Source organism: Anoplophora glabripennis, unplaced genomic scaffold, assembly GCF_000390285.2.
Source record: "Anoplophora glabripennis isolate ALB-LARVAE unplaced genomic scaffold, Agla_2.0 scaffold1171, whole genome shotgun sequence".
Lineage (NCBI taxonomy): Eukaryota > Metazoa > Arthropoda > Insecta > Coleoptera > Cerambycidae > Anoplophora > Anoplophora glabripennis.
This window is the reverse complement of record NW_019417250.1, coordinates 68502-79286: the sequence shown is the minus strand read 5'-3', so window position 1 is coordinate 79286 and position 10785 is coordinate 68502.

Sequence of the window (10785 nt, the reverse complement as noted above, 5' to 3'; positions counted from 1 at the left end):
CAGTGTTCATTGTAAACGAATCTTTAATAACGAGCGTTCAAATAAAAACGTGGTCAAGTTGGTTCTGAAAATTTGGACGTAGGGCGTAGCGTATAGCAAATGAACATAAACGTCATCTGTCAAAACGCTACATCGCCGCTATCAATTTGAATATTTTCGTTTTAAAAAGCGTTTAAAATGATGTTTTCTCAAGAACAAAAAGTGTTTATCATAGAGTCCTACTTTAGAAATGGACGCAAGATTGATGGAATATGGAAGTATTCTATTGAGGAATGTTTCATAGAATTTCAAAATCAATTTCCCGGCGTTGTTGAGTACAAAATTTTTTTAAAGTACAGTTCAGCGTTGTGTTAATGTTTTTCGTGAAACGGGCAGTGTAACAAGAAAAGAAGGAAGCCGCCGACCTAAAAAGCGGACTGAAGAATTAAATGAAAATGTCCAACAAATAATGGAAAATGCGCCAAGAACTTCTGTACGTGTTTTATCACAAATGGTGGGAGTATCAGTCGGTACCTCCACACAGTGTTAAAAAAAGATTTGCGTTTGTTCTCCTATCGTTTAACTTGTCAGCAAGAACTTCATGAAGTTGATTTTTCGCGACGGGCTGTATTTTGTGAATGGTTTTTAAACAACTACGGTGAACTTCATAAAATCACCTTTTTTTCTGATGAAGCCTGGTTTCATTTAATTGGTTACGTAAACTCACAGAAGATGAGAATGTGGTCTTCTGAAAAACCAGATAACTTTTTTGTCGTGGGCCCTCTACACGCTCAAAAAATTGGAGTTTGGTGTGCTCTCAATCGAAGGAGGATTTATGGACCTATTTTTTTTTAATGGTACTCTTACTGCGCAAAGGTATAGAGAAGAAATTATCGCTGCTTTTGTTAACCAGCTGGAAGAAAACGAAATTACAAACTTTTACTTTCAACAAGATGGCGCAAGGGCACATACGGCAGGCGAGACGATGAATATGTTGAGGGAAGTTTTCCAAAATCGACTAATAAGTCTCAATGCTGAACATGAATTTCCACCGAGGTCATGTGATATTACGCCGTGTGATTTCTTTTTGTGGCCTTACCTTAAAAACACTATTTTTGAACTGCCTATTCCTGATTTAAACCATCTGCAGGCTCGACTTATAGACAAGATTCGTGAAATTAACAATACTCCGAGCATCTTAGAAAATGTCTTTAATTCTTTGAGGAACAGGTGTGAAAAGTGCTTGGAACAAGGAGGGGGACACTTTCAGCAGCTGCTTTAATTTATTGTTATAACAAGGAGGGGGACACTTTTCGCAGCTCCTTTAATTGTTTGTTATTGTTATCACGATTATTCTTTAAAATAAAGTTATATAGTCATTAACGTTATTGAAACTGATAGTTGCTATACAGCTCGTTGAGAAATGAGGTTAAGTTGGTCGCTATAAGCTACTCCCTACGTCCAATTTGTCAGAGCCAACTTCGACCACGTTTTTATTTGAACGCTCGTTATAAGTGACGCTAACATTTAGGGATTTTTAGTTGATAGTACCAGCTATGCAATGTTGGAAGTCTAAGTTCGCTAATCACGTAGCCTATAATCATTTATGAAGGCTCTGTAGGTACATGTTATTAAACCAGTTCCTCCTACATCATCTCCATTAAAATGTTTAATGATTAAGTCTAAAAGAAATGAAATTATGTAATGTAATGAAATCTTTGTTATTTAATATTGTATAAATATTAAAATACTGTTGCATCATTCTGTATAAGTTTGAAAGCACGTAAACAAGTTTATTGTATTATAGAATATGATTACACTTTCTGTTTCATCAATCTCATTTTGCGGTTCTAAATGTGGGTAAGTGGTTACTTAGTTCTTTTTTATTCTAAGAAAATATAATAATTCATCGCCTGGATTGCATAATAAAGTCATTGTTATTCTTTATATTTTGTGAATGATTGATTGCTGTATACTAATGAATGAATATGTTGGAAATGGAAATATTTATTATTACCTTGATAATAACCTTTTCATAGGCATAGGCGGTTAGTTCAAAGGAATTTGTCAACAAGGAATTTAATTTTTTGAAGTAATTATAGGGGACTATTGGTTTGATTTGACCAGGCTGCTTTGAACACGCTACTGTGGAGTGAATTTGATGAATATTAACTCTGAAAGTGGTCACAGTAATCTGAAAGATATGTAAAAATGTCTTAATAACTTTTTGAAATTTTTTTAAAGGCAAGTAAGTGTCAATTTTAATTTGTTGCAGATAAGAAAGTACCGAGTTACGAGTACTGTAAAATGACAATTCAAATGTTTCAAAATAAGAACAAATAACAAATTGTGTATTGCAAGAGTACCTACGGAAAATCTTTTATTTATTTTTCTACGTATTAATCGAATTATTCATGTCTACAGACTTTGATATATGGATTCCTGGCTCCAATTTCTTCATTCGTGTCTAATCTTACACTCTCTTTAATATTGCGTTACTAAGAGTGATTTTTCCCATAATTTCATAACAGAGTACAAGTATGCTGAAGTGACGCTCCATGACTATAAACTTACCTGTGTTAAGACCGATCCAGAAGTAGACACTGGAGGTGCTTAAAGATTTCTCAGCACTATATAGCTACAAATGCAATATGCTAAGGTAAGTATTCAAATTATTACAGAAGAACTGTACAATTAATTGAGTTGTAGTACAAAATGTTTGATAGTCTTACTAAGTATATATTTGTACTTTGGTCAGATGTCTGTTACGTAATAAGTATGTATAATTCCTTCAATAATGTTTCATTAATTTTATGGTATACTAGGTGTTTCTGAAACAAGTACGTTTCTTCAAAAGGCCGATAAAGGGCACAAAAATGAGCAACTTTTATTAAGCAACTGATGATCTAAACGTTTACGTTACCTTTTAATTTGAAAAAAAGATTTTCTCATTAAGGTTTAAAAAAGCAGCTTGCTTGTATAATCTGAATCTTGTGCTATTTGATGTCGAAACTATTGGCACACGAGGCTGAAAATCATTGTTATTTAATGCCTGAACGCTTTATACATGGTAGGGGTGTAATAATTGTTCCCGTAGTACCTACTGATCCGGTACTGTTAGATACACCCACTTCTTGGTTAATGTCGCGAGTACTGCTCNTGCAAGAGTACCTACGGAAAATCTTTTATTTATTTTTCTACGTATTAATCGAATTATTCATGTCTACAGACTTTGATATATGGATTCCTGGCTCCAATTTCTTCATTCGTGTCTAATCTTACACTCTCTTTAATATTGCGTTACTAAGAGTGATTTTTCCCATAATTTCATAACAGAGTACAAGTATGCTGAAGTGACGCTCCATGACTGTAAACTTACCTGTGTTAAGACCGATCCAGAAGTAGACACTGGAGGTGCTTAAAGATTTCTCAGCACTGATTTAGCTACAAGTGCAATATGCTAAGGTAAGTATTCAAATTATTAGAGAAGAAGTGTACAATTAATTGAGTTGTAATACAAAATGTTTGATAGACTTACTAAGTATATATTTGTACTTTGGTCAGATGTCTGTTACGTAATAAGTATGTATAATTCCTTCAATAATGTTTCATTAATTTTATGGTATACTAGGTGTTTCTGAAACAAGTACGTTTCTTCAAAAGGCCGATAAAGGGCACAAAAATGAGCAACTTTTATTAAGCAACTGATGATCTAAACGTTTACGTTACCTTTTAATTTGAAAAAAAGATTTTCTCATTAAGGTTTAAAAAAGCAGCTTGCTTGTATAATCTGAATCTTGTGCTATTTGATGTCGAAACTATTGGCACACGAGGCTGAAAATCATTGTTATTTAATGCCTGAACGCTTTATACATGGTAGGGGTGTAATAATTGTTCCCGTAGTACCTACTGATCCGGTACTGTTAGATACACCCACTTCTTGGTTAATGTCGCGAGTACTGCTCCTTGGATCTTCCACAACGGGGTTTATGATGTTTTCTTCGTTGTCGAAAACATGTTGCGGCCTTTCCTGTCCACGACCTTCATATGGAGGGTGGACCTTTTGAACTGCCTTTTGCACTGTTCTACTGTTAGATTGTCGTCTGTTACGGTAACGGACCGCATACAAACGACACGTCTCATTTAAATTGTGCTTACATTCTCTGTACATTACCACCAAATCTGTTAGTTTTTGATTAGAACATTTTATACGCCGGCTAAGCAATACTGCAACAAGCAACTAAATAACACAAGACATATTGACCAACTGATCTACCATCAGATTTGCTTGATTGTGGAAGTCACGTGGAACGTCAGCCAATAGAGAAATGCTTCACGAATGTAGTCTGTTCGAAACACGTGCTCAAGATGCATAGAGTCGGCCGATATTTATGGTTAATATTCTTAATTAGTTTTCTCGAAAACAGACCACCAGTTGCTTAATAAAAGTTACTTATTTTCGTGTTCTCTATCACCCTCTTCAAGGAAAGCACTTACTTCAGAAACACCCTGTAGAATAATAATAATAAATTGCCAAATATGACACCGGACTGATAGACCGCTCAGAATTCGTTCAAAATATCGTGACTAAACAAAAACAGCGGTCAATGAGCCTAAGCGCAAAATATGAGCACTCATATTTAAATCGCATGCAATAATAATTAATTGTACATACCTTCAGCGGAGCGTGAGCGTCCCGTGACTTAAGCTGTAGTGTGAGTGGGAGTCACTCAAGCACAGCTTAATACAGCTGGAAGAGTCCGTGTCGGCGCCTTTGATGTGGCGGTCGAGAACCAAGCGAGACGGAATCTCAGATTAAGCGGAATTGTCGGGAGTGGATTAAAATAATTTTTATTATTGAAATAAAATATTTAGTTTCTACCTGACAGTACCGTAGTTAGGTAATTTTAATAATATGAAATTTGAATTAGAATATTACGTGGTATGACATTAAAAGTAGAAAATAGGTATTTTAGATAGGTAATAGGTTTTGTACTTGGAGTTAATACGGATTATTAAAAGAAAACTTGAAGAGTAATTAAAATTCCTTGTTGTAAGTTCCTGATTACTGACGTAATCCTTAAAGAAAATGGTTAAAATCGCGTTTTTTTCGAACAAAAAATCGTTAATATCTCGAAAACGGTAGATTTTAGAGAAAAGTTGCATATGAACATTTTTGTTCAGGATACCCCAAAAAGTCTATAAAAATGTATTTCGAGCGAAAAAATCGAAAACTACGAATTTGTTTAAAAAAATTTTTAAACAATTTTTGACCATTAGTAACGTCTGGCAACATGCGGATATGATTCAAGGGTCATTTTTTTAGTAAGATTATGAAAAAAAATTCGAATGAGAATCATGTTCCTAGCGGGAGCAACGATACAGCCTGGACTAATACTTATACATATTATAAAACATACCTACAATATAATATACAAAAAAATATAATAACATAATATATAGTATTAAAAATATAATCATTACAGATTTCTCCATTATTATAAGTTTATTTTTTGAATATTCCTAAAATTTTGGTTTATAGTTTATAACGTATAATAAATTCTAACCCTTAAATATAACCTAAGTACAAATTCTTTCGGAAAAGAATGACACGGATGACTAAAAGGTAGTCTTTTAATTAATTCAAGAAATGTGCTACAAATGTTATTTTTTGTGGATAATTGTTCAAAATTATCTTGAAATATCTTTTCAGTGTTACAAATGAGCTCAACAAAGTTATCGTTTGGCATTTGCAATTGTCCAAATAAGGTATCTTCATTTTCATTATTATATAAAATAAAAATAAATCAACGAAATTATACCCACGCCTATGATTGCAATTCTTACTACCCGTTGTCGTTACTCGCCTGAACGAACGCCAAAGCCGTCTTTTCCGCTGGAAGGCGGGGCATAAACGCTGCGCGGCGGAATCGACGCTAACCGTTCCCGCCAAATCAGTTGGGAAGCTGTATAAGCTGTGACTCAAGTATCAATTTCCTTCTAGTAACTCTGTGATGTGTCGCTTTATTCGTGAAACGGCGCTGTAGCATATCCATATTCGGTGCCGTTGGCAGTGCTTATATTTTAGTACTTTTACAATAGAGTAAAAAGTACAAGTTAATAATAGAATATATGCCATTTTTTTAAAGGAAATGTTTTTATTTATATTGGAATAGTTTCATATTTGTACAAAACCCTTTGAAAAACTCATAATGTGAGTTAACACCACATGAAAATAAAACAATTAAATTAAAGATCGTTTCTTAAATGGAGGTAGGCTAATTTTGCTTTATAACTTCCAATAATTGTAATACATACTTCGACGATTTCGCAGGTGATAAAAAATAACATCTAATTTTAGAACCAAATGTAGAAATTTAAATTTAACTTAATGTAGGTAATAAAATCGCTGGAAATATACAGGAGAACTTCTTTCAATATGACAAGTGAATATAAGTGTTCTGGTTATTATCTAGAGTTTTACAGAAAATTACAGTCAAAAGTCTTGCTATTGTTAATGCGGAAATGAAATATGAAATTACTAGCATTAGGTACTGGGAAGTCTCGACATTTTCGAAGTCCCGGGACACGAGACGGCTCGGGCTCGAAGTTTCGGGACGTCACGGAACTTCGAGACTTCGAAATAAGAATAAAATTTCGGCGAGACATATCGATTTTTGTAAAATCAACATTTAATTCACATAAATAAACCAAATTCTAATATTTTTAACGTTAATTAAAGCAATTCTCAAGATATATTAATAATCAACGATTAATAACTGATGATAAATCGCCAGTTTAAGAAAATCAACGTATGTATATTAGCCATAAATAAAACTTAAAACATGTAATGTAATAAAATTCTAACATTTCTAATTATTCTTCTTTAATTGTCATAATCACACAATTATTTTTCGATTTCCAGACATTAAAGTAATTTATAGCATTTAGAATCAGCTTTAAAACAACTAAAGGAACTATTAATTAGCCTTTGTCGTTATCGTTATCTAAGAAGAAATATTTCCATTTCTGCTGATAAAGCGTATTATGATGACCTTTCATAACTAAAATCGTTACTTATAGATCTTATAATATATGTGAACACTGTTCATATACAATGTCTCGACTTGAGTCTCGATCTCAAAAGTCCCGAGACGTGTAAAATTAGCCAAAGTCTCGGGACTTCGAGACACGAGACGTCCCTGGACCCAATTCTTAATTAGTATTAACATTAATCAGTTCATTTAGCAGTAGCAACACTCACTGCTAATTTAATATTTGAAAATTGTTTTAAAAATTTATGTTTTCAGAATTTCCAAGAGTGAGACAAATAAATCAAATGTACCGTTTTTGTCACCAATTCACCGACTAGCTATATAAAATCGTAAAAAAAATAGGTGGAACTTTTCCTGAATAAAAATTATCCCATTATAATCTGGGATTTTTTATTTTTTTATTACACTAGGAAGTCTTGATATTAAGTAATTTGGTATATAAAATATAGTACAGCAAGAAGTCGTTAATTACCGAACTGAAATTTGAAAATATTTGCTCTAATTGTTCTCATTGTTAAACAAAATATACTGTAATAAGTCAAAGCTCGGTGAAAAATATGTATTATCAGAATTTCCTTCATTTCCTTTCAAATAACGAAATGCATTTTTCCATTGGTTCATATACTTCCACTATACTATATGAATTAATAGAAGAAACACACAGTGAATTTTTCTCTGCGAAATAATGAGAATATTTTCAACACCATCGAGGAATTTTTAAATTTCCACCGTTGACATTTATACACTTTACACAACGTTTCCTGAGAGATCTTCAAGTTTGAAACAACATATTGGGATTGCGTTTAACTTCGTTGGCAGCGATTTGTATTCTTTGCCACAACTCTTCACACGAAGCAATAAATTCTTCCAAATAGAAAAATGACGAGGATTTAATTCCGGACTTCTGGGTGGCCAAGTAAAAATGCCTCCACGGCTTGAAGAAGTTCCACTTTATTTAAGAAGAGGCATGTGGTTCATGCATGACGGAGCTCCACCGCATTTTTCTTGGCCAATGTGTGCATATTTAGATGCAGTTTTCCCAAATCGCTGGATTGGCCATGTAATCATTTTTGCTTGGCCATCCAGAAGTCCGGACTTCAATCCTCTTGATTTTTCTATTTGGTCTCGAATGAAAGATATAGTTTACAAAGAATCTATTGGCTCGTGTGAAGAGTTGTGGCAAAGAATACAAATCGCTGCCAACGAAGTCAAACGCAATCCCAATATGTTGTTTCAAACTCGAAGATCTCTCAGAAAACGTTGTGTAAAGTGTGTAAATGTCAACGGTGGATTCTTCGAACACTGACTTTAAATCATTATTACGAATTTCATTTGTTTTATTGTTAATTGTTGTAATAACACGAAGAAACACTTGGTTTGTTTCGCTTTTAATTTCTCATATTATCAAAACATAGTGTTCGTTAAATCGATTTTTCTCGAAAACGGATCGAGATACCGAAATGAAACAAGAGTACATAATTAATGGAAAAATGATAGCTCTTTCAGGTTTTGAATCAAGTTTCATGTTAAATATACAGGGTAAAAAGTTATTAACTAAATTTTCGGTAAAATTGGTCGTAAGTGGCGCCCTCTATGAGCAATGCTGAAATTACAACACGCATCTTATTCGTCGCCTAAAAAAATATAGTTTCACAAATTTTCAAGTTCCTAACCTACATATTTTCAGAATAATCGCAGAAAAAAAACGATTAAAAATTTTAACTTTCAACACCCTGTATTTCCGAAACTATTAACTTTCGGATAAGGCATGTTTGCGCCAATAGTCACCATTTCACGTGTAGTATCTACAGCTTTCGACTTTCCCATTGTTAATGAATCACCCTGTATAATTACGAACACAAATATGCGATGCAAGAAAAATATTGGTAGCATATATAAAAAAATATTTATAATAAGTATTTAAAATATAATTTCAACTTTTGAGACCTAACAAGGTCTTCTATCGGCTGTCAAATATTATTACAAAAATATGTCGCGCTCTGTAAATGATAAAGAGTACGATTCGTGCAAATACACTCAATTTAGAATTAAGACTAATTAATAGGTAAATGCCCAGAAACAAATTAACAAAGAGATAAGAATAAAGAGCGAGACTTACTTACATACAAACAATCATTATTATTATTATACGTAAAGCAGCGTGGTTAATTGGTTTCCACTATTTAACACGTCGATAAACAACAAACAAAAGTGACTAATGCGATATATTTAAATGTTACACCATCCAATCAGAATAAGTGGTGCATAATGTCGTTTAATATGCAATTATCTTGGGACTTTTGATAACCTCACATAAAGGAAAAATTTAATTGTTGTTGCAACAGGGTATACGTATGTATTTTGATCTGTTTATTATTTATCTGTCACCATAGTGTAGAGATATGTACATATATCATGATCATGACTCAAACATGAGTCTTTGATAGCAACTTAGATTTGCAAAAAAACATCGACATAGGTACATTTAAATTAAAATATGTGATCATATAAATGATTGAAGAGTTATTTTAATTTTTATGCTGCCACATGCTTTTAATGAAAAAAAAATTTCAGTAGTGATAATTTTACTTTTATAAAGCTGACACATTTATAACACGAAAATAATTAATAGGTACAGAATATAGGATTAATAGAAGTTAGAGAGTTTTCAAATACGTATTTTCTAAATTCTCACAGTTGTCTTGACATGAGTTTCACTCTCAAACTTACTACTTTTGTTTTTTTTTTAATTATATACATATATAATGTATACCTACGTATAACAGTTATTTATGTAACTAATGCAAAGAGTACCTACACGTTGTGAAATAATTTTCACATCAGGGACTAACACCTTTTTGCACAAGTTGGATAATAAAATTTTTTTGAATAGATATTTAAAAAATTGTTTGAAAATTGTGTTCCAAAATTAGTAAAAAATGTGAAAAAAAATTGACATGACATAAAATGATATTTACAATCAATTCATTTGACATCTAATATTTTGTATATACAGGGTATCCCAATATTGCGTGTACTGAACTTACTTCTATCCTAAGGTGCTTCATTTAGGCATCAAAGTTGACAAAATATATTTTTTTACAAATACCTTTACATTTTGAAACTAATATTTCCATAGGGATGTCACTTTGTGAAATACTAAACAAAGTAAAGTACCCTATCCCTTAAACAACTAATCCGGCCATAATTTTGATGAAGGTCATACCATAGCTTCTATTTTTTTTAACTTCATATGTTTGTTTATATGTATATTTAGTTCAAATTTTGCAAATCAAATTTGAACCACTTCTTTAAACTTACGACTTTGAAATTTTGCATGCCTGTTCAGTTCTGATGACAATACACTAAAATGAGTTTTTTTTAACTTTAAGTGTATGTATACAGTGTGATTAATTAACAATAGGAAAGTTGAAAGCTGAAGATACTACAGTGAAATGGTGACGATTGGCGCAAACATGCCTTATCCGAAAGTTAATAGTTTCGGATATACAGGGTGTTGAATTTTAAAATTTTAAATAGTTATTTTTGCGATTATTCTGAAAATATGTAGGTTAGGAACTTGAAAATTTGTGATACTATATTATTTTTTAGGCGACGAATAAGATGCGTGCTGTAACTTCAGCATTGCTTGTAGAGGGCGCCACTTACGACCAATTTTACCGAAAATTTAGTTAATAACTTTTTACCCTGTATATTTAACATGAAACGAAACCAGTAAAAAGGGGGTACA